At 47.4% G+C, this 25,105-nt stretch overlaps 1 protein-coding gene and 1 pseudogene across 3 annotated transcripts in view; both read right to left on the bottom strand.

The window, feature by feature from the left end:
* The window catches only part of PTK2B (protein tyrosine kinase 2 beta), a 110,784-nt gene extending 86,086 nt beyond the window's left edge, over positions 1 to 24,698 (bottom strand). The window contains exon 1 of one of the 3 annotated variants that reach the window (XM_019636162.1): positions 24,508 to 24,698. The gene's annotated coding sequence lies outside the window, so the exon portion shown is untranslated. Of the gene's footprint in view, positions 1 to 4,799; positions 4,934 to 24,507 lie in introns of those variants that run through there. The other 2 variants (XM_019636158.1, XM_019636160.1) reach the window with 2 other exon arrangements.
* Positions 2,401 to 3,323, bottom strand: LOC109379537 (60S ribosomal protein L9 pseudogene; annotated as a pseudogene).
* Positions 24,699 to 25,105: the final 407 nt, after the last annotated feature.

The following is a 25,105-nucleotide window of genomic DNA, read 5'->3' as shown; positions in this document are numbered from 1 at the left end:
GGAACATTTTGCCATTCCCTTGAGTTCAAAAGCAAGTACCTCCAAATAAATTGAAGCTCCTATCTTGACTCCTACAGCCAAAACAAGTTCACAAGTGTAGGCTGGCCCAGATGACCTATCGTCTGTGCACATCAAGTATATAAAATGTTCTTGCTCTAACAAGCATTTACAAGAGGAGAGGTGATTGGGAGGCTTTCCTGTCTTTTTCCATTGTTCACGGACACGCAATTTGACTTTTACTTGGCCTTTTGTGTATCATGCATATGCTGGAGACTACAAATTCTATAGATGAATAGATGGGTGAAAAAAGCACGTTGGCAGTGTGTCAAGACAACTATACAGCACTTTTTTAAAAAACGGGATGCTAGAATGACACCATCCATATGAATTGGTGCTCTACAAGCTGGGAAGGGTCAGAGCTCTCAGTGCTCAGACAAGCAGATGAGAGCGTGGTCAGTTGGGGAGGGAAGAAGCAGCGCGGCCAGTGGGCCCCCTGAGCTTGCAGTGGGGCCCCCTGAGTTAGGCATGGTGTGCACAGCAGAGCGCTGCTGTCAGCTCCCTGACCAGGGGAAGTGGAGCCCAAACAACACACTGAGTCATATGTATTGAAGAGACCACAGAACAAAAGCTGTAGACAGGAGCCTGTGCGGGGGATGGCATTCACACAGCTCTTACCGCCCCATTAGCAGTGCTCCTTTTTCCTCAAGCGATGGGCTACGTGGGATGTGGGTTCACAAAACCAACCACAGTTTCCATTTTCACGTTATCCTTCAGCGGGCGGTTTTAACCCTGTAGAACCAGGTGTGTATTGAAAGATTTGCTTACAACTGACATTTTATTTTTAACCTTCCCTGTAGAATAAGCCTATGTTTTAGTCAAAAGAAAATGTTTATGAAATTATCCTGGAAATTGTAAAATGCTGATAATTTCAAGTTCAGTTTTCAACAGTGAAGCCTAATTGGTGGCACGATTACATTCTTCTTGTAAAAGATTTCCGTGAAAGAAGCCCAGTACTAGTCTCAGAGAGACCCTCTCACCTCCCCTTGCCCCCGACAAGCCGGGGAATGAAAGTCAACAGATTTGGGTGCTAGGCAAGTTCCGCCTCTACATTGCTGTAGGACCTTAGGCAAGTCACTTTCCTGTTTTCTTATTTTTGTATTTTTATTTGAAAAGTAAAAGAAACAACCTAGAAAATAACATTTCCGTAATTCCAAATTGACCACTGTTGACATGTTGGAGACTGTTTTCTTATTTGTTAATAAAGGGATTGGACTGGGTGGTTGCCAAGGTCCCTTCCAGTTTAACATTCTTTGATTCTATGACTAATTATTCCATGAGTCGAGTCATAACATAGACCAAATCTCTCTCCCCACTGCTGCCCCACCAAATTCCTATATTTTTAAAAAGTTAGCAGTAATTATGGTTAGCCATTGATACTTGTATTATATCCAACCTCTTGCAACCTTATTAGAAAACAGGAGTTCCCAGTTTTTCAGCAGGAGGCTCTGTTCATCTTTCCCCTGAAGTCCTGGGATCGGAGGGTGGGGCAGTCAAGTCCCTGAGTGAAGTTGCCCCTCTCTCCCCAAAGGCCTTGGAAATAGTTCTTCTAAGTCAAGTCAGAGCTTTGAGAGCTGCTGGCCTCACCCATCTTTCCTGTTGGGATCCTCTTTATAAGGAGATCCTATCATTGCCTGGGGGAGGTTTCACTAAAGAGAATGCAAATGTCTCTGGAATGTTTGTTCATCCTTGGCCAGACTCCCAATCTTCAAGATTTCAACTAACATCCAAATTCTATTTGTTGAGCACATTTTTATTTAGCTTACTGTAAATTACTGATGTTGCATACTTTAATATGTCTTGCTTCAAGTATCCTCCATTTGCAAATTCAGCTCTTTTTCAAGCCACTACTAAACACATAACCAAAGAAGTGCCCATGACATAAACTTCACACACCTACACCCGTGATCGCTTCCCCGGTACCTCTATCACACTGTGGGCATGTTCTGACTCATTTGTTTTCTTTACTGAAAGGACAGAGCTATATGTATTCCCAAGATGGCACTAGAAGAAACCTCTAGAACATTTCTGGGCTGAGGTTTTGACTAGGTGAAAAACATTCATCTTGGTCATGGGGCCCTGTCAGTTCTGTCCATTGAGGCCTTTGGAGGGCAAGTGACTGTCATCTCTCACTGTGCTACAATTGTAGGACTAAAAAGGGCATGTTGGAATCTAATTCCTTCATTTTACAAGGGACCAGATTTGTCCAAGAGAACTTTTTTTTTTAATACACGACTTTTATTGTATCTTTAAAATATCACAAATAAGTCTGAGGAATCACTTAGCACTTCTGTAGCTGGGCACTTAGATCTTAGTCATCAGGCTGCTGAACAATTCCTTTTTCAGAAACATAGGTACCATCCAAAAATTTTCTGATATCCTTGTTTTTAACTGTTGTGGCTTATTGAATCAAAGCAGCTGGATTTGATACAAGTTCAATATTGTTTTCTTCAAGAATTAACTCATTTTTCTGGGCTTCAGATACTGAACAAGCAACGCCTGACCTCATCCAAACCCTGTGGATATATTTTTCACCCAAGAAATTTCGGATTTCAACAAGACAAACATTCTCCTGAATAACGACGTTGATGGAGAAGTGAGCACACACAGGTCTCATCTTGTAACGGAAGCCCGTTGTAACACCCTTGACCATGTTTTGTACATGACTACAGGTAGTGAGAACAGGAGCCAGTTCCTTTCTATTTCCCCACCAACTGTCAACCTGAAGCCTCTTCTTTTTCTTTCCAAGGAGACTGAGTTCTACATTGATGTGATTGAAGCCTCTCTGCAGAGTGCCTCTGGGGCCTTTCACAATAACTAGGAGTCCCTTCAGAGTGATGTCCACATTTTCTGGAATGTCCACAGTCTGATTGTCAAGTATGATCTTCATCCTTACAGTAGATGCGGCAAAGGGCCAAGAGAACTCTTATCTCTAAGCTTGTAAAACACCTTGACATGCATAAGAATATTGTTAATGTTATCTCCTTTGAGCTTTGTAGCAAGTCTGTGCATTAAACTAGTCAGGTGCTCTTAGCTTCATTTTACAAGTGAACAAAAGAAACTGCAGGGAAGTCAGAGAACTGAGTGGTAGACCTCAAGTTGATCCTCTGCCTCTCAGCCCAGCGTCCTTATCATCACATGGCACTGCCTCTTGAGTAGCAGCCAGAAGACTGGTTTTTGCTTGAGGAAGAGCAGGTTCCAAAGGAAGAAGAAAGAGGTAGAGATGGAAGGAGAGGAAGGGAAGAGTTAAGAGTTCTCCAACTGCGTGCTATGTATTTTACTGGGTTCTTTTCTATTTGCTAGTTCCTATAATTGTCATAATAAGCCAGTGAGGCAAATATTCCAGTCCCCTTGGAAAACAAAGACTTAGAGAAGTTACAGAAACTTGATGTAAATCACATAGTCAAGACAAAATATTAAAAAGGGTCTGAAATTGGATATATACATATAGCTAGATATATAGATGATAGATATAGATATAGATAAATGTAGATATAGATTATATCTTCAGACTCCAGACTCTCGAGCCTTCTCTACTGTTTCATGCTACACAACACTTAAGAATTCCAAGTCACAGTGATCCAACAGAGAGCAGGATGTGGGCCTCAGCCCACTTGTGTGGCATCTGGTCCAGTGGTCTCAGGCTGGGATGTAAGAATAGTAAGGATCAGAGATGGGGGAGGAACATGGATGATCTGAGAAGCTGTGGGCTGTCCAGCAGCGTGGAGGAGCATCTTAAAGGCAGAGGAACCAGGGACTGGAAGAACAGAGGGCTGCAGGGAGTGAAGGTGGGGCAGGGGTGGGGGTGGGGCAAGGCAGTGCCAGAGCATTAAAGAACAACCTCTAAGTGGAAGAAACTGCAGGGAATGCAGTGGCTTTGGGAGAATGCGGGCTTGGTGCAGGGCAGAGTTGCGTGGGAGCAGAGAGGATTCTGCAAGGTGTCCTTCTGCATCATAGGCATCCTGAGAACAAGTGCAAGCAGAGAGATCCGGCCCTTCAAGAACCACCTACCCAGCCGCCCCCACAAAGACATTACCCAATGCCAAGTAAAAGCGAAGCAGCAACCAATTTGGGCCCTCGGATGATGAGCCAGTATCTCTGGAGCATAACGCTGGCCACCCCTGACAGTTTACTTTCCTCTAGCTGCAGAGAGAAGCCAGGGAACTGTTTGTATTGTCTGCTGTGTTCCATGGACAGTGCTGGGAGGTGCGATCACACTTCCTTTTCTGGTTGCTAAGCAACAGCATTAAGACGATGTGCAAGGCTGAAACTCTAGGAGGTTTGTGTGTGTGTGTGTGTGTGTGTGTGTGTGTGTGTGTGTGTGTGTGAGTGTGTGTGCGCGCACGGCGCGCTGGAGTGTGCGCATGCTGGGGAGGAACTGCAGAGTGGAGTGGAAATAAAAGTGAGCTCTGTTGGCTTTGACTGAGGGATGTTGGCAGGTGAAGCTTAGGAAAGCCCTGTCTTGCCTAGGAAACATGGATCGCAATACGACTGAACTGTGGGGAACCAATTGTGAAATGTTTGAGTGTTCACGACATAGGAAGAGGACCGAATTCTGTTTAACATTGCTGTCCAAGAACAGTATGTTAGAGTAGACAGGTTTTAGGCATCTAGTTTCACTAGTTTTCAACTTCTGGGGTATTTCAAATTTATTTCCTCCATATGCTACTCAGCTCTCATTTTATCTGGAGATCATTTTCTTTATCGGGAGATCATTTTATCTGAATTGGAAGGAAAAGCACCTTTGGTCTGTGAAACTGGAGGCCATGTTGCTGGGGTGGAATGCTGTTGAGTCCAGCAGAATTGGTTGGTTCAGGAAGAGGGAATTCTCCATGTCTGTGAGTGTCTATACAGACGGGACAGCCGCTTGCCATGCATGAGAGCTTCTTGGAAGAGTGGCCTTGAAAGAGAAGTAGGGGAAGTAGGGTAAGAGGTAGCAGGACCAAAGGCATGAGAGGTGAAAATAAAGGGCATGCTCTGAGAAGACAAGGTAAAACTAGCTTAACTAGATGAAGATAAGGTAGAATATTATGGGCTGAATTGTGTTCCCTCCAAAATTCCTATGTTGAAGTCCTAGCCCCCCAGTACCTCAGAAAGTGACTGTATTAGGAAAAAGGGGCTTTCATGAGGTAATTAAGTTAAAATAAGGTCACTAGGATGGGCTCAAACCCAATATGACTGGTGTCCCCATACAAAGAAGAAATTAGGACAAGGACATGAACAGAGGGAAGACCATGTGAGGACACAGGGAGAAGATGGCCATCTACAAGCCAAGGAGAGAGGTCACAGAAGAAACCAACCTTGAAGACACCTTAACCTTGGACTTCCAGACTCTAGACCTGTGAGGACATAGGTGTCTGTTGTTTAAGCCACCCTGTGGGTGGTATTTGTTACGGCAGCTCAAGCTGACTCACATGAGAATGATGAGAAGCAAGGCTAGGAGAGTAGACCAGAGACAAACCGCAGAGGCATCCTGGAACCATGAAAGGCAGGCCAAGGAATTCAAATTGAAAGGGATTTGTAGGTGACTTTTACTTAGTAAGTTTAATTAGCAGAATATTTTAAAACAAAAGGGCTATTTGGAGAGGGGAAACACAAGAGCCACAGTGACAAAGAGGCTGAGAACCACTAGCTGAGTGGTCTTGTTTTTAGGGACTGTTATATCTACTGCTGGCCATGACATTTTAAGATGGTAACAAAATTATTTATACAGAATTGGAGGGCCAGAAAGCAGGGCATCTGAAAACTATGTCATGCAAGGTAGGGGTGAGGGTCAGCTTTTTATGTTCAGCATTGATCAGAGAATAAAGGGGTGGGTGGTCCCTATCCTTGAGGCCTGGCATACTGAGATACAGTTGTTATGCCGGGCTGTTGCAGAGGACAATTCTAGCACCAGCAGGTGCATTTTAAGGAGTTCAGCTCCATGAAAGTAAGAACCTTCTAGCAATAAGAGTTTTCCAACAATAGTGAGTTTTCTGGAGAGACATTTTCCACAGGTTCTCAAGGGAAAGAAGACCTTTCTCCATATGATAGAGTTTAGACTAGATCACTTTTGCAGTGTACCCACTCTTTCCCCCAAATAATTCTTGTTCAATGGGGGCATTTCTGGTCCTTTCGGATGCTCCCCTTTTCTGTAATCAAAGGAAACTCTCCATCACTTTCTCCATTACTCACAGCAACATGGTGAGCAGAAAGCAAATAGTTCTATGAGAATAGAGTAAAAATAAGGATCCACGGAACCCCTTTTTTTGAGCTCTTTATTCTTCATCCACAAATGGGAAATGGAAATTCCAAGATGGCAAATTATCTATAATGTACACCCTGGTCTTGAGTGACCAGACTTATGGCTGAATCAGGTTCTCCATAACTTCAGAACAACAGTGAATGAATTTTTAAGACACATGTGGGGAATTTACCACATGCCAGACATTGCTCAAGCTACTAGATAGGGCTGAGTGTAGATTTCAAAACAGGTAAGATGGACTTACAGGGCTCCCTGAGAGTCCAAAGAAGGAGGCGCCCATTGTCACCCAAGGCCATGTACTGGGAAAGCAACAAGAACAGGGCCATTTATTCTGACTACAGGCAAGAGGAGACCATGAAGGCCTCACAGAGGTGGTGCAGTTGAAAGCTGAGGAGATTTCTAAGGATGAAGAGGAAGAGTGAGGAAGTCAGAAGCAAAGAGGATCATTTTGGTAGAAGCAGCAGCCCTTCTGGCAAAGGTGTGAGATATGAATACGACTTTGGGAATGAGGAGTGTGGACACCTTTGGGATGGTGTGTCAGACAGCCCAGTCACTGTACCCAGTGATAGGAGCCTCTCCTGCTTCTCAAAATTCCCCATCACAGCCCGGAGCCCTCACTGTGACCTCCGGGGTCATGAACTCCTGGTCTCCTCCACGGTAGCTGTATATACCTTTTTACCTGACTCATCTTCCTGTGTGTGTCAACGCTGTCATAGGTTTTATTTGTTTTTTATGCCTGAATCAGCCATATATAATAGAGTTTTTCTGCTTCTCCTCAACATTTTTGATCAGTTCAAAAGTCCCATTGCCAGAACGTCAGGTCTGAAGTCTGGGGAAAGCAACTGCTTCCTGTCATGAGCAGTGAAAACTCCAACCCTGACTCATATTGCCTTTGCTGGGGAATGGGTGTGTGTTCCCACAGACCCTGCTCTCTAAACCACTAAAAGCCTCAGGCAGAGCACTGCTCCATCCCCCAGTGGAGGGCAGCCCCCCATCTTTACCTTGTGGCTCAGCACTCAGGCTCACTCAGATGTCAACATGGGCAGTCCTCCTCCAAAAACGTAGCATCTTTGTTTAAACACATGTAAAAGATGATGAGGTTTCTATTCCCTTAGGAGAGGGTAGCAGAATTTCTCCAGGAAGAAAACTGTATTTGCTTAGAAATATGCCAGCTATGGACTGAAAGGTTGACTGTATCCCCCAAAACTTCATATATTGAAATCCCCATCCCCAAGGTGATGGTATTAGGAGGTGCGGCCTTTGAGAGGTGATGAGATCATGAGAGTGGAGCCCTCGTGAATGGGATCAGTGACTTTATAAAAGAGACCCCGAGAGCTCCCTTGCCCCTTCTACCACGTGAAGACACAGAGAAAGAAGACTGTCTATGAAAAAGGAAACTGGCCCTCACCAGACACCGCATCTGCAAAAGCCTTGCTCTTGGACTTCCCAGCCTCCAGAACTGTGAGAAATAAATGTCTATTGTTTATAAGCCACCCAGCCTACGGTACTTTGTTATAGCAGCCCCAAACGGACTAAGAGAATCACTAAATCATGGTAGTTTGATGAGGCTCAGGGAGCCTGGGCAGGTATAACTTGTTCATTGCTTTGGAAAAAGAAAGGAAGGAGGAGGGAGAGGAGAGCAGAGAGAAAGCCAAATGCTGCAGGACCTGACCCTCTCCTTAACACTCTTCCTCTCACCTCCAATTCTTCCGTAAGACCCACAAAATCAAAAGTTCTGTGTGGTTGGACTTCTCGGGGTAGTTGGTCAACAGGCTGAGTTCTGCGCCTTGGCGGGATGTGACTGAACAAGACCTGACAGCACAGAGGTGGCCAGAGCACAAAGAAATGAGTCTAGAACTGGCAGAGATCCTGGGGCAGGACCTTGGGCTGCCACAGGCTGCACAGCTGGGGTGTCTGCCAAGCGTAACAGACAAGGGGCAGGGGCCCCAGGTGGCATTTCATTACACATACTTCTGTCTTCGAATAGTGTATGCCTTTGATAAAAATAATTGCTGAATGCATTGAGTACTTATATGCAAGTCACCAGTGCTAAGTGCTTTATACACATCAATCTATTATCTCTTTTTAATCCTTGCACTATCTCTTGAAGGAAAGCTCTACTGTTAGCACCGTTACCACAGTTTGGCTGGTGGGAAAGCTGAGGATTAAAGGAGTTAAAAATGTGCTTGAGGCCACATCTCCAGGAAGTAAGGAGCCACACCTTGAGTCTGAGCGCTTGCTCCTAACCATGATGAACTCTGCCTGCTGATGGATTGGGGGTTGTTTGTGTGAAGGCGGATGTTCCTCTGCCTCTACAGGGAGGCTGGATTGCTCCATACTTAAAGGAGAATTGATATCAGGCCCAAGCTTGTGCTGGGAGGGGAGAAGTTGGGGGAGTGGAGGAGTTGGAGGAGGGGGAGATTTGGAGAGGGGAGATGGTGCACAAGGAAGTCAGCCAATGAGCTTGCCATTTTCCTGAAAAGTGAAAGATGGGGTCAAGAGCTAAGTCCAGCAACCCTTTCTCCAGCCTTAGGGCACTTTCCTGTTTTCCTTCCTTTAGCTGGGAGACTCAGAGGACCAGGAAAAAAAAAAAAAAAAGAAAGGCCAGAAGGCATGGGACAAGGTTCATGAATAAGGTAGAGGCTGGTGAAGATAAACTATGACCTGTTCAAGGCGCCTTCTCTGCGTCTTCCCAGGGAGACCTTGTCATTAAACAGTTGTAAGTAAATAATAGCAAAGCGCAGTAGTTGTGAGGGATGTTAACTGGGTCACTCAGGCTTCTATGATTTGTGTGGGTCCTCAGGTCAGGGGACATCATCAGCCTGGGGAACCTCGGTGGCATCTTTTGAGAGGAATCATGTAAAACAGCAAGAACTAAAAGACCGCCTTGGGGGAAAGGAACCACGCATGTTTGGAAGTTATTCAAGTGTTGAAGAGGGTAAACCGGGGGCTTGGTTATCTGTTGACCAAGAACTGGAAGAAGTACAGGAAGGAGGAAAAACAGAGAAGGATCCACCATAAAATGAGATTCCTGAGACTGACTTGGATGCCAAAGGCAGCACATTTTTTGCCCGAGGAAAACATTCTTAATACAGCTCTGGGGGTGGTAGTTCCCTAAGTGATACAGATTAGTAATCACATTATTGTCAAGGCTGATGGGCCCATTGACAACTCTGGCACCCAGCCATGTCATCTCATGGACCGTGTTCAGCAAAAGCCTTCTCCTCTCCACCTCCTCAGCCTTTGTTAATACATTTCAAGAACCAGGGGCCAGGAAGGGCCAAAGTAAACAGGTCTTGGTTTGTTTTGCTTTGTTTTACAGAACGTTGCTGTGATTCAGCAGGCACTGATAGAACACCTCCTACAATGCCCACTGAGGGCAGTCACAAGCACCATGGCTGTGACCTCCAAGGTATATACACTGATTGGGAAAAACAATGTTGTGGACTGAATGTTTGTGTCCCCCCCCCCAAACCTGTATGTTGAAGCCCTAACCCCCACTGTGACTGTGTCTGGAGACGGGGCCTTTATGAGATCATAAAGGAGGGCCCTGATCTGAGAGATTTAGTGTCCTTATAAGAAAAGGAAGAGCAACCAGAAACCTCTCTCTCTCTCTCTCCAAACACACACACCAAGGAAAGGCCATAAAAGAACACGGCAAGAAGCCCGACATCGACAAGCCAGGAAGAGGGCCTTCACCAGAAACTGGCCGTGTTGGCACCCTCTGAAGTTTCCTGCCTCCAGAGCTGTGAGGAAATAGAAGCCTGTTGTTTAAGCCACACAGTCTATGGTACTTTGTTATGGCGGTCCATGCTGACGGAGACAGAGGGCACACATATAATCAAAGATAAAATAAGGCAGAAGGAAAGTCTTATCAGAGTCAGAAAGAAGGCTGAGGGAACAGAGAGGATGGTGAGATGAAGCCAGACTGAGGGTGCTGGGGGAGGGGCATGCAGAGGTGATATTAGGGTTACGGCTTAAAGGGGTCTGAGAGGTGGGAATGTACAAAGCCCGGGAGAGGCAGTCCTGACTGAGAGAAGACCATGGACAAAGGCCAGAAGCTGTGAAAGTCCACCAAGCCCTCAGGGGGCCTTGGGCTGGTGAAAGGTGGGGCTTGATGGCAGAGCCCATGGAGACATGGTAGGTCTTTCAACCAGGATGGGCATCAAAACCATGTTTGGAGTGTTAAGAACAAAACAAGCCAAACCAAAAAGGGAATAAATGGCTTCCTGGGTCTGGCTGCAGATGGGGGCCTCTCACACACACCTCTAAGTAACAGAACTGGCTCTGCACCAGTGGTTCTCAAAGTGTGGTTCCTGGACCAGCAGCATTCACATCATCTGCAAAGCCATCAGAAATGCCGAGTTTTGGCACCCACCCCAGGTGGGATGCAGCAGAAACCTAGGAGCTGTAGCCGGTAATCAGTGTTTTCAAAAGTCCTCTCAGTGCTTCTGACGCCACTGGCCTTCGAGAAGCTCTACCTTGCACTACACTGGAGGGTCTGGATTGCTTCCACCCAGAATGCTCTCTAAAGTGCATTCATCCGGGGATCAGGATGTCCCTGCCCGTGTGTCTCTTTCAGCAGCAGACATTTTTGTGTATCTTGTGCTCATTTGAATCCCTGTCATGCCCCTGATTTCCCCAGGTGTCGGAGGCCATCTCTAAATGAGAACTTTTCCCCTCAGATCTTTTCCCTAAAACCTCCTCAAATCTGAACAAATGTTTACTGCATATAAATTTCACATCCTGATATTTGCTGGAATATAATTGGGAGACAAAGGGGCACAAAACAAGGTCCTTGCCTTCCACCATTCCATTTAGCAAGACATGTACTTGTGAGAAATAATTTTATCTCAAGATAACATGTGCCAGGCATAAATGGCTGGTACAGCCACGAGTTCTGGGAGGAGGAGTGCCAGGAAGGCGGAAAGTGAGCTTCCGTCCCATGCCAGGTCTCTTTCCCTCCACCAGAGTCTCCCAGTCCTGAACAGCCTATACGCTCCATAATTCCTGGGGAATACCCTGTTCCTACAGTTGGGGCAAACATAGGGGCCTGTGTGGCCCGTTGCTTTCCAGGTAGGTGTCCTCTTTACAGGTTCCCCATTCCTGTGAACGGAGCACCATCTCACACTGTGCATTTCCCAACTGGAGGCAGGTCGGTTCTTGCTCACCAGGCTAAGCCGCACTCTGTTCTCTCTGCCCCACTACCCACACTGCACAGAGATGTACAGGGGAAGAAAGCAGGAAGTGGGCTCTTCCTTGGGGCCAGGCCTGTGGGCCAGCCGTCACCACCACCCTCTCTGACCAGACAGCAGTGTGGATAGCTGTGACACCCAAGCCGACAGCAGGAACTCCCAGCCATCGGGCCCAGCCCTCGGCAGCCCTTGGCCACGCCCCAGAAATGACTGACTGGGTTTCAGAGCCAAAGCCTTCTCTGTGCTTGGCACAAAAGCTACTTTGACCTGGGGTCAGAGTCCTCTTTTCCAAAACAAAAATATGACTCTCTGTCCTGCTTTAAAAGTACTATTAGCTTTATATCCTATGTATATATTACCTTATATATCCTATAGCTTCCTGTTATTAAGAGAATAACCTCCAGTGCCAAACAACCATGATAAAGGGCTTCTTTGCATGCTTCCAGCTTTATTCCCACCTCCATCCTGCTGGATTCAGCCTCCCTGAGCTGTCCACAGCTTCCCAAACAGGCCATACTCTTCAGTGCCTTCTTACCTTTAAATATGCTGTGCTTTCTACCCGGAAGAGCAACTCACTGCCCTTTCTCTGCTTGATGCACTCCTATCCATTCTTCAAAACCCTTCCCAGCATCACCTCACTTGTAAAGCCTTTTTAGCTGTGCCCCTCACCTTGGTAAAGTTGGTAGTTCTGGCCTTAGTGCCTCTGGCATTTGACCGTCCTCTAGCAGCACATCTGGTTTTACTATGACTGCTTGCTTGCGCTGCTCTGTCACCTTGAGGATGGTCTCTTGTTCATGTTTGTATCCCAGTGTCTAGTACAGTGCCTGGCCCATAGTAGGTGCTAAGTAATGTGGAGCTGGGCCTCAGATTCACATGTCAGAGCCACTGATCCCACATCCTCAAAATAGGAAACAGGGCTTCGAGGAGGAAGACTATAGACTCTCCTTCGTTGCAGAAGCTTAAAAACCAAGGGAAACACCCACTTAGGGAGACAGCTTAGACTCAGTCCTGTCATTACACAGAAGGAAGGACTAGCTGTCTCTGTCACTGGGATCCTATCTAGGAATGGACTAAAGTGCTATGGACAGAACCTGGACACTTGCCTGATATCCGCAGACCTGAACCCCTCACTTTCTTTACAGACCATCACTGGTAAAGGAAGGAGCCCAAGCCATGTCCACAAGTCCCTTCCCCACCCCCTGCTCCCTGATCCCATCTCCAACCACACACACTCCAGAGTAAATGTCACAGGAGCCTGTCCTTCTGTGGCTGCTATGAAGGTCTTTCTGAAGAGCAATAGTGTCTGTCACTTACTCCTCCTCCAGGGTCTGTGCCTTTACAAGCCACCTCCACAGCTCACGTCTCTGTCACGTCTTCATATGTCGGGCCACAGCTTCCATTCTTGTCCCTTTGCCTGCTATTCTTTCTCTTTCCTTTTCTTGCTCTTACCCAAACTCCAGAGTCCTATTCCCCAGCTCACGTGGGTCTTCTTAAGAGAAGAGCGGAGGGAAAGAAGGGACGCGGCAGTCCCTCGCGGTGGAATTTGCTGGTGAATCATCCGTGAGTGTGGCTTGTGAGATGGATGCAACTGTCCCACCCCAGAGAAAGGAGAAGGAAAGGCCCCTAGCACCAGGCCACGCAGGACGCACTAGCAGCCCCGGAGTCCTCACGCTGGTGGGAAGGGCAGCAGCGGACTCGAGGCCTGAACAAGGCAAACCCTAAGGGGATCCTGGCATCATATCACATCCCTAACGTAGGTCCTGCTCGAGCAACTCTTACCCAGAATCAAACGCTGTAGTCAGAAAACTCAGGTAGACTCAGGTTCTCCCATTTTGAAGGAAGATGATAAAGAGACGCCAGACAACAGAAAATGCAGTGTCTTGTTTTCAACATGTCACTGCAAACTTGCTTTTTAGACAATTTTATATATGATTCTGCATGTGGTAAAATTAGACCAATGCTGGTTTTCTGGATGGGAATTAGGGAATAAAGAGGGTGAGATTGGTGCAGTTGCTTGATTGACTGGCCTAGCTTGTATTTCTTCTTTTGTTCATGCATTCATTCCTAAAGTTATTCATCCATCTACCCCTTTTTAAATATTATACATGCTTATATATAAGGGGAAGCTCTTCTCCTCTCCCCCAAATTACCAGTCAGAAAAGAGGAAGTTTATATTCTAGCCCTTACAGAATCTTTAATATTATGTGCTTCTTTCTCAATTACCCTATTTTGAACAAAGATATACTGTTTGGGGGAAAAAAAACATTAGCCTGATACCACTTTAGTCAATGCAAGTGTTGGATGCTTACAAAAGCCACTGGAGAGAATTTTTTTTTAAGCATGGTACTATAATGTAGATTTAGTAACTTTCCTTGGTGATATAGCCTCACAATTACAAATGCTGAATTTTGTTGCAAACAAACATTCAGAAGATCATTTTTTAAAAAGCAACACACTAAGGGATTATATTGTGACTATGAAAATAGAAATACCTTCTAAAGGATTTGATTAGACATTTCTCCAAAGAAGACATACAAATGGCCAATAAGTGAATGAAAAGATTCTCAACCTCATCAGTCATTAGGGAAATACAAATCAAAACCACAGCGAGATACCACTTCATGCCCACTAGGACGGCTAAAATCAAAATTAGAAACAATAACAAGTATTGGTGAGAATGGAGAGAAGTTGGAACCATCACGCATTGCTGATGATAATGTAAAATGGTGCAGCTCTGTGGAAAGCAGTTTGGCAGTTACTCAAAATGTTATACATAGTGTTATCACATGAACCAGCAATTCCGCGCCTAATTGTATATAATGAAGAAAAATGAAAACCTATGCCCACACTAAAACTTGTACATGAATGTTCATAGCAGCATTATTCATAATTGTCAAAAAGTAGACACAAGTCAAATCTACATCAACTAATAGACAGATAAACAAAACGCGGTGTATCCATACAATGGAATGTTATTTAGCAATAAAAAAGGAATGAAAGAGCGCCGCATGCTACAACATGAATGAACCTTGAAACATTATGCTAAGTCAAAGAAGCTAGTCACAAAAAGGTCAAGATATTGCATGATTCCATTTATATGAAATGTCCAGAATTGGGCAAATCTATAAAAGCAGGCAGTAGATGAGCGGTTGCCAGGGACTGGCGGGAGGGGAGAATAAGGACTAGTAATGGTACGAGTTTCTTTTTGGGGTGATAAAAATGTGCTTCAAGTCCATAGTGGTGATGGTTGCACAACTCTGTGAATCTACTAAATTCACCAAACTATACATTTTTAAAGGATAAACTTATGGCATGTGAATTATCTCAAAAAAGCTATTATTAAAAAATAAACACTTTCTGGATTAATAAGAAATAGCCAACTCTCCTTAGACTATGCGGATGATGATATACTCGTAAACCAGAACACAGGTGGCTGATTCAAAAAGCTGTTCTAGTGATTAGAAGGACACTGATGTCAAAGATGTGAGTGAAGCGTTGAATTTTAAACAGGGAAAGTCAGGGAAACGCTGTATTTTTAAATTTAATGTATTATTTTATATAGTGGGTGATGTACAACATGTGTCAGCAAAATAATAATATATTAAGTGTTACCCTAAAGCATTTACATACTCCCATCAGTTTGTTTGTTTTTTTTAAACTTCCCTCCTTATTGGGAGGCACATATGTTCCGGCACTCATGGTACTCATCAAATGCTGACTGTGTGTTAGGCATCCGCCGTGTCCAGTTATAACACTGTCCAGAGAAGGTTCTGGCCTCAACCAAGCTTATAGTCTAGTTTGTCTGAATTAAATTGGAATTCACATTTGAGGGGATTTCTACGAAAAGTTTGTAAACCTGATTACAAAACCTTGTGGGTCGTTCTTAATATTGGGGGGCCATAGGCTGCCTGGAGTTGAGATGAAAGCTCTGGACTCGACTCCCACAAACGTGCATTCCTCTCAGGGCACGCATGCATGCAACACCCACCTGCCCCCCAAAAATACACCCACCATGGCCCAGGTTGGATTCCTTACTCTGAGATTATTGTTTACTGAACCCACGTGAATCTGGAGCCCTGGAAAAGATGTAAAATGATCTAGGCCCAGGAGATGCAGGGAGGGTCCAGGGCGCCCTGCAGAAGCAGGTGGTGGGCCCGGCGGGCACCTGTCGTCCCCGTGTCAGCCCTGGGAGGGTCTCCTTTTACCTGGTTTACATACTGCGCCTTCGCCTAAGATCCATTTTAAAGCAAGCTCTCTACCTGAGAACAGTCCAAAACCCCCTTTATTGCATGTACCAACGAAAACCCAGATGACTCACCCAAGATCACGTGGCAGGACAGTGACAGAGCCGCCAGCGACCAGACCCAGGGTTCCCAGTCCCAGGGCAGGGCTCTGTCCCTCACACCTCTCCCCGGGAATGAACACAGGTGGGCAGCTAAGTGTTTCATCAAACGGGTGCAGGAAGGGTTTTTCTACACACAGTCAGGTAAAGAAAGAGGCAGAGGGCTCAGAGGCACACTGGGGACAATGGAGGTCACCTCCTGGAGATAAAGGAGCCGATGTGGACTAAGCGTTTCCCGATCTTGGGCTGCAGGAGCCAGAGACCTCCAGTGCAGTTACCATGGCAAGCACTGTGCCTACGCACAGTTAGGGCGAAGTCCAGGTTACTAAAAACTGCCAACCTCTGCCTTGCAAATCTCTCCCATATTCCCAAAGCAATTTCACCCTGTTTCAAGGCCCCTTGCCTTGTTTTCCTACTGCTTGTCTTTCTCCTGCCATTCAGCCTGGCCTCCTCAGGCTCAGTAAGCTGGAGGATGAGGGAAAAGCGAAAGGCAAGCATGGCATGGATTAGAGAGACACAGCAGGAGCTTAGGCAGAGGGATTATGGAGCTCCTGCTCTAAATACTGACTCCCTCTGGGTTCTAGAAACCTCCACATTCCAGAGAGGCAAGGAGCACTTTCTGACCTCTGGGTTCTCAAGAAGGTGATCCCTGCTCTGTTGCAACTGGCTGTCGTGTCACCCAGCACAGGGAATGAGGAAAGATCACATCAGGCCCTAGTGAGCCAGCATGAGTGTGTAGCAGAGGGAAATGGAAACCCTATTCTTGGAATTTGAGGGAGTTAGGAAGGAGAATCAAGGGAAGGGCAGCCCCCTGCCCAGGAGGAATTTCACACCCAGAGGCCCCAGCAGGAGGCTGCAGTGGAGAGCACAGGTTTCCCAGGTTGGGAGCTGAGCCACCAGGAATTCAGACTCGGGAAGCTGGAAGGGGCTGGCCTTCCAGGCAGAACACTTGAGCAAAGGTTTGATGGAAACCAGTGAGCAGATGAGAAAAGCATAGGGAAATTAGGTTAGAAGGCTACGCAAAAAGTCAGAGTATAGAGGGCACCGAGTAGTAAATGTAAAGGGTCTGGATTTGCCTAGAAATGGGAAAGGGAGAGGCTCTTAGGTACATGGTAGGTGATATTAGGTAATAGTTTCTATGGCTTTTCCTGGGCTCAGCTGGAGTAGGGCCGGCCAGGATAAAGGGGAGGAAGGAATGAGAGGCATGTAGAAAGAATCTGTAGGACTGATTAGTGAGGGGGAAGATATGAGTGGAGAAAAGCCTAGAAGAGGAGCGAGGGACGATAACTCCAAGGTGTTTGGCCTGAGTACCTGGGAGGATGACAACTGCATGAACAGAAGGAAAGATGCCAGGAGGAACAGATGGTTTGGTGTGAAAAAATGATGAGTTTAGTTTCTGACATGTAGCTTTTTAGATGCGTTACTCCAATGGAAGTGTCTTACAGATTCTCGGAAGTGGAGGGCTGAAGCAAGGGAGGAGAGTCAGGCTGGAGGTGGAGCCCAAGAGTCCTCTGAACAGATGAGGGTGGATGGGGGCAGATCTAAGCGCATGGTCCTCCTTGTTTCTGGAGGAGGCCGCCATACAGAGGTCGCCATTAGACCTCTAGACGAGGCTGACATTTAGTGCATCCCTAGCCAAATTCATGGGAAAGGATTTGTCTGTGAATCAAGAGCACGGAGGAAGAGGATAATGGAGAATGGAAAATGACATATATAAACCATGCGATATTCCCATAAACCCTACATCTTTTACCTTCATCTAAGGACCAATTTCAACTCAGAGAATGTAGAAGCTCTACATGACCAGCAGGTCCTCTCCAGGACCCCGAAATCATCTTTAATTACACAATTTATCCAGACTCTTATGACTTGAACTATTGTAATAATCTCCTACCTGCTTCTTCTGCAAGCTCTCTTCTCTCTGATCCACTTGATAATGCTGCTGTCCAAATCTGATTGTGACACCTTCACCTAAGTCAACATCTCAACAGCACCCTGGCATCTTCAGAGTCAAGTCCAACGGCTCCCTACAGCCTTCTGAATAATGTCCAAACTCTTTAGCTGCCATGTTCAAGCTTATCTTACTTTCTGCACTTATACTTTATCTTTATGCCCTTCGATATCCTTAGCTCCACCCAAAATGAGTCATTGGAACCATGCCTTTCCATCCCCCCCCCACCGTCTTTATTTACATTATTCTTTGACAACTACCATCCATACCCTACGCATCCTTTCAGAGCTTTTTCAAATGCCACTTCCTCCAGGAAGCATTCTCAGACTCCCCAGACAGAAGTAATCTCTCCATCCTTTGACCTCATAGCACTTTATTGGTGCCTCTTTTATGGCACCATAAGTCCCCAGCTTGCCTAACAGTTATTTATCTTTATGTAGTACCTTCCCTACCAGACTGTAAACTCATGGAAGACAGACACAGTCCCTCGAATGTAGGGAAAGAAAATTATACCTTGACAGTGACAGGGGTGAAGAAGAGGAGAAATGTGAAACAAACGCCTGGAACAAGTTGCAAATAAGAAAACCAAGGCTCGGAGGGGTTATGTAACTTGGCAATGTCCCACAGGCAGAAAGTGATAGTCGAGACTCAAACCCACATCTTCCTGACCCAAAACTCTTCATCTTTCCAGGGAGAGTGCCTGGTGGTGTTTTACGGGGCATTTTCACACAAGTCAACTATTTCAGCATCCCTATGAGGGATGCAGTACCATTTCTTGAGTTTCAAATGAGAAAGTAAGGCTTGGAAGAGTGAAGGCACACAGCTAGAGCCATGCCTCCTGACCCCAGGCTGCCTTTCCACACCCCAAGGCTGACAAACTGCCTGAGCAAGGGATTGCTGCCTGCCTTGAGCTGGGGACTGGGGAACAGTAACCAACCTAACCAACTGTAACCGGATGCTGGTGAGGCCGCCTTGGTCTCCTGTAACCAGCCTGGAGCAGCAACTGGGGGTGGGGAGAGTTAACCTGAGCTGAAGGGAGAGGAGCTGAGCTTTCATTCCAAATGCTCCGGAGAACAGAGACATGCTTGAGGTTAGGGAGGAAGTAGGGGGGCGGGACTAAGTGCATTCATTTAGAAAATAGGAAAAGATGTGATGCTCCAAGTGGCCAGGACCAGAGGAGGGACCAGGTGGGAAAAGGAACCCTGGAGAAGAGCAAAACCCACACTCAGGGCAGAATTCCCAGCAGACCTGCCAGGAGCCTCCTGGACCCGATGCATGTGTCCGGTGGGATTGCAATAGCTGGGGGGGGGGGGGGTGTCTGAGAAAGTCAGGAGGAAGAGCCTCGAAGATTAAAGGGCACGAAAGGGGGGACCGTGGTCCTGGGGTACTCAGGGTTGTTGCGAGAATTGGCCTGGTTGAGAGGGAGACTAGTCCATGAGACAAGAATTAAAGCCAGTCTCACGTTCCAAACACTGGGCGTCCCTCTGAGTACCCCTCTCCAGGGAATGATGTTGCCAGATTCTGTGTGGGTAGATTTCGGAACACAAAAGGGAAGAAGGGGACTGGAGTGGAGGAAAATGTTAGTGAGCTGTAGCCAAGATGGAAAAGGGGAAGGCTCACGCTTCTGCGGGTAATGGTTGGTCTTAGTTCTAATCACATTGACTGGCTTATTAAGAGCAGCAGGCGCCTTGGTGGTGGGAAAAGGTAAAAGTTGGGGGACATCCGCAAAAACCAGAGGAGTGTCCGTTCCTGCAGCCCACCCACAGCCTACCTGAAGGGTTCCTGGAGACAAAATCTTGCAGTCCTATCTCTCTACTCGTGTGTCTAAGTAAAAAGTGCATGGGAACATGCCGTCTCCAGTCTGCTCCCTTAATCAAACTGTCATCATGAGTAATAATTATACCTTGGGAAACAGCAGTGACTCAAAAAGCTGCCCCCTCCCCACAGCCACCCCCACACATAGCTCAGAGCTTTGCACACGGTGCTGACAACCCCAGAACGTGAAGCCACCATTTTCTCCTGCCCATCAGCCCTCTCAACACCTTAAATGACCATTCAGACTCGCCTGTCTGATGGGCAGTCGGAGAGTCTCTTTTCTGGCTAAAGAGCTAATTAGGCCTGGCTGTTCATCACACACAGTGAATTGGGGTGGGGGCGGGGGGGGCAAGGAGTAAATACTGCTGTCTACCTGACGCATGTCCATGAGACGCCACTCATGAGAAGCCTGCCCCTCAAAGATGGCCTCTGTCCTCAGAGGGTAAAAAAAGTGCCTCCCCATCAGCTCAGATTAACCATAAGTATAAAGATATAATGAAAAGGGGAGCTAACACTTATTGAATGCCTACTGTGTGCTGCCTGTTAAATGACTGAGTGTTTTATTCACAGGCAAGGCTATTATTAAGCTTGTGCATTCGGCCATCTGGGATGTGAAAATATTGAAATAGTCTATATGCATTGGCACATGTCTGACACCCAGCCCCTGACTGCCTGCTGCCTCCACCTCCAGAGTCTCGCCGATCCTGCTCAGGGTAATCTCTAGTGTCCGTTCTGTTAGATTGCTGCCCATGCTTTAGTGGCTGTCAGTATTTTGAGTATGACTCCTGGTATACAACCTCCTCTATCCTCATGCAAAGCCCTCTTGTCACCTCTTGTCTTATAGATGAGGAAGACAGGGCTCAGTGACTTGCCCAAAGTCACACAATGAGTCTCAGAGCTGGAGTTGGAATCCAGATGACTGACCAGACCTCGGCACTTAACCACCAGACCACCGACCATGTTCCTGTTGCAGAGACTGTCATCACTCTAGCTGCTCCTCCCCCTTCACCTTAGAACTGACACAGAATCTAAGAGAAACTTGACCACTGAGCCAGCAAGAACATCTCTTAATTACCACACTGTCAGCCCCAAACACTCCAGCAGTTGTGCGTACGAGTATGCGCTCCAACCAACCTCAGAGCCCCATTCACCTACAGCCCATGATTCCTGGGCAGGGAGCATACTAGGGACCAGGAGACCTATGACTCAGGGGCCACTCCAATTATGCCCCTCCCTTCGCCTACCTCCCCATCAATTGTACTTGTCTTAGCAGTATGTGGGACACGCCAAGCTGCTGCCATCAGCATGGAGGGCTACGTGCTAAGAGACATACTTTTCCCAGAGTCTACTGAATGATGGGAAATGGGTGTAAGCTGCGGTAGGAAGATTTAGGCTGACGGAGGTAGGGGTTTGTGTCCGTGAGGGATGTGTGAGGCTCGGATAGTGGCACTCAAGTGCTCAGTTCCTGAGGGTCTTCTATAAGTTGGACATTGCTGAATCTTGGTCCATCCTGGCTAGAGTTATGGGATAAATAATGTCCCCTGCAAGACCTGCCTGGTCCCAGAACTGCACCCACATCAACAGTCGCTATGTGTGGGATGTTACTGTCCTTGATGCGGTAATAGGTCCCTCCACATGCCTCTGAAAGGGTTGTATAGTTAAATTTAGGGAATGCTAGTAAGCCCAGTAATACAGATGTCTTTTCTGCAGAACTTATCATAACCTTGACTGTGCAAATATGCATGACACATCTCCGAGTAGGCTTCTTTGGATGTTTCATCAATGGAACACCTATAACTATCACATAGCATAGAACACTGTTCTCCAAACACTGCTTGGCAAACGCTTGCTTCTCCAAAGAGCTGGGAACAAAATAGGGGTGTGGTGAGATTTAGCCGCTGGAAAAAGGGACCATTTTTAACCCAGTGGTTACCACAAGGGAAACACACTTTCCATTTCCTCTTTCTCTTACCAAATTCTCAACTCCCTCAGGTTCCCTTTTAGGAGGGCCCCAATTTCCTCTTACAAATGCTCCCATTAAAGTAAAAACATGGTTCACAAGGTCCCCTTACTTCAGCTAGCCCTGAGCTCTATTTTTCTAATAAGATCCTCATTATACAAAATGGGAATAATGATGGCCAAATTTTATGGAGATTTGTCTGTGTCAGGCACTGTGCTAGGTATTTTATATGGATTTTCTTTCAATTCATTCACATTTCCCTTCAGTTAATTCTACTTTGAGCCACTCCCTCTCCCCCATCCACTGTCCTCCCCCAGGAGGGGTGGGTATCTCGTGCAGCAGATCGGTGGTAGGGGAAGGGAATAGCAAAGCTGAAAAAGTGATTCAGGCTCCCCCTCTCTGCTCAGGAGCTAACCTCACGCTCTCACTAAGAAGCAGGGCCCCCACCACGTTATCTCCCCTGGGACCTCTGAGTGCTGATAACTATAACTGGAAATAAATGAGCTCCACGCACTTTGTGGATGCTACTTGGGTAGTGATCCTGAGAAGGTGTTACAGAAATTAATGTCTACCATTTTTTCTTGTGCACTCATTAGGTGATTTACATACAGTATCACCGATCGATCCAACAACACTTGTCCTCATTTCAGAAAAGAGATTCTGGGGCTCAGAGAAGCTAAATGGTTTATGTGAGTACTCACTGTGGCGCAGGCAAGTAGCCGGGCCAGGATTGGAACTGAGGTCCAAAGAAGCCCGATTTCAGTAGGTGAACAAGCTGACCAAGAAATTGATACTGGGTTTTTGTTTTTGTTTTGGGTTGGTTTTTGTTTGTTTGTTTGTTTTTTAAGAAATAGCATTGTCAATCAGTGGAGGAGCCCCAAACTGGAACCCAGAAGGATTGGTTACAAGTGAACTCTGTCCTGAGACGTTCTCGTGGCCCCTGGGCACTACCCATCGTTCACTTCCCAGCATAGTAGCAACCTCAGCTTTCTCCTAGTGGAGAGTTGCCAAATAAAATATCAGTCACCCAGGTCAACTTGAGTTTCAGATAAACAATGAATAATATCTAAGTATAAGTACATCCCAAATACTGCAAGGGACATATTTATACTTGAAAAATATTCATTGCTTATCTGAAATTCAACTCTGAGTGACCTGTATTTTTACTTGTGAAATCTGGCAGCCCTATCCTAGATTGGGAATCATGCTGGGAAGTCTCACGCCTGGCTCCAGGTCCCAAGTGTTGCTTCAGCAGGAGTTGCCATGGCAGCCTAAGCAGGCCCTCCTGGAGCCCTCTCCACACACCTCTCCTGCTTCACCTCACCTCTGCATTCTTCAGGCTCTGAACACTCTGAGATACTTTCAGTTTCGCGGGTGCCTCACAATGCTTCTGGCCTCGGGCCTTGGCACTTGCTGTGCTTCGTGCCGTTCTTCCCCCTTTCTCCCCCTCACTGGCTAATTCCTATTGATCCTTCAGGTCTCCACTTAGAGTCACTTCTGCCAGGAAGCCTTCCCGGATGCACCCCTGACCATCTCCTCCCACAACCCTCCAGTACTGGGTTAGTTAGTACCCTGCTCATTCCCATCGAGGCACCCATCACTCCCTGCATTGCTCTGGGGAGCAGGGGCTGGGTCACATGCACTGTTATCTCCCTACACCCAGCGTTGGCATCAGCACCTCTCAGGGAGGGAGTCAGTCAATGCTTATGGAATGAATGAATGAATGAATGAATGAGTGAACGAATGCAGAATGTCCTGCCAGAGCTAGGTCTCTTGAATGTGACTACTTCCTTCCTTCCTTCCGCGTGACTCAGTTTTTCATCTGTCTTGTCTCCCTCCCCCCCAGAGGAGCTGGGGACAGCTGGACTTAGGCCCACAACAGCATGTCTTGGCCTGGACTCAGGTGAGGCGACAGCAGCCACACGTGGGGGTGGGGGGACCTCCCCAGGCCCCCCCACCCGATCACGCCATACTAACTGCCCCTGTCCGCTCAAGGCCAGCTACAGGTCGCAGAAAGCTCTTCCTCCTCTGGGTCATGAACCCTCCTGCGAAAGCCCCCTCTGTGTCCAAACTTCTGCTTTCCTTCTCCCCTGAAAGGAGTCTCATTGGACTGAGCTCCAAGTTTGGGGTGTGGGGAGATGCTGGTGTCAGATGGCTGAGGGTTAGGGCAGGTGGTGGGGCTCGGTGGGCTCAGAACATCACCCATATGTTCCCTGTTCACCCACCCCGGCCCACGCACAGCCTGACAGGAGAAGGCAGCACAGAACTTAACCCTTTAGCAGCATTCAGAAAGTAATTTCACAAAGGACCAGTGTGGCGGCGAGTGTTAACTTTAGTCTCCACAACACACACACACACACACACACACACACACACACACACACACACACACACACAGCTCTGCCTCTACCTCCCTTGCAGACCCCTGAGAGCTTCCAGTCAGGGTTTGATTCAGAAGATGCTCTCTGGGGGCAAGAAGTGCCTGCAGGCACAGTGGGCCGGCTGCACACAGGCGCGTGAGAAGGGTGGGGGTGAGAAGGGCACGGGGAGCTGCTCAAAGGCAGGAGCTGAAGCGGGTTCTGAAAAGCCCTGCGTGTTGCTCTCTGCTCTGACCCTTAGAGGCAGCTGCCTCGCCGTGCTTTCTCGTCATCGCCCCCAGCCTCCCCAGTCGGAGTATGTTAAGAGGACAAAGAGGGAGAAACACCCTTTAGTCTCAAATTAACTCCAAAAATAGACTCCCTCTCCCCCTACGGAAGGCTAGGAAGCCCCAGCGGCCACCGCACCCGCAGCTCTGCCTGCTGGGTCCGAGGCTGCTTTAGCACGAACTCGGGTCCCATCTAGGTACCCACAATCTCCGGAGCACCCCTCCCCTTCACCCCTCCCACGTTGTCCAGCCGTCAACTTCTGGCTGGTGCTCAGCCCGGATCACGGGAGGGAACTCACACGGAAGGAAGCGCCGATTCCAGCGGCGGCTCTCGGCTGGGCCAGGTGAGGCACGGGGCTGCGCAGGTACAGGTGAGTCGGGGCTGTGGCAGGTAAGGGGCTCACGGCAGCTCCGAAGACGTCCGCTGAGTAAGAGGGCTGACAGGTTTGTGTTTTCCCCTTTCCTCCTCCTAGTTAACCACACCCCTGCTGCTCTCCTCCCCACTTCCTTAAAGGGTGGGGTGCGTTCTCTGTGGTGCTGAGTGTGCCTGCTCCAGCCTCTTACCATAAACTCTGAAATAGACGCAGCCTCCAATTCCCTGAGCTGCACGTGCACACCTGGGGGCCATCTCTGCCATCCCCTGACCCCAGATGGGGTCTCCTGCGGTTATGTGCTCCCCGTGAGCATTTGACCCCCAATTCCTACCCCTTTTCCCTCCTCCTTCCACTCTACCTGCAGACTCCTGGAGGCCACATTTAGAGGTTGCTGTTTCCTCTCTAGCCTTCGAGTATGTTTCAGAGCAGGAGGCTGCACCTGCCTCCTATTCTCTCAGCACCTGGGTCCTTCCCCATTTCTCCCTGTCCTAAAGTGCCCAGCCTCTTTTAGTGCACCGGAGAT

This window comes from Hipposideros armiger, unplaced genomic scaffold, assembly GCF_001890085.2.
Source record: "Hipposideros armiger isolate ML-2016 unplaced genomic scaffold, ASM189008v1 scaffold_27, whole genome shotgun sequence".
NCBI lineage: Eukaryota > Metazoa > Chordata > Mammalia > Chiroptera > Hipposideridae > Hipposideros > Hipposideros armiger.
The sequence above is the reverse complement of the archived record's forward strand: the minus strand, read 5'-3'. Positions and strand labels throughout refer to the sequence as shown.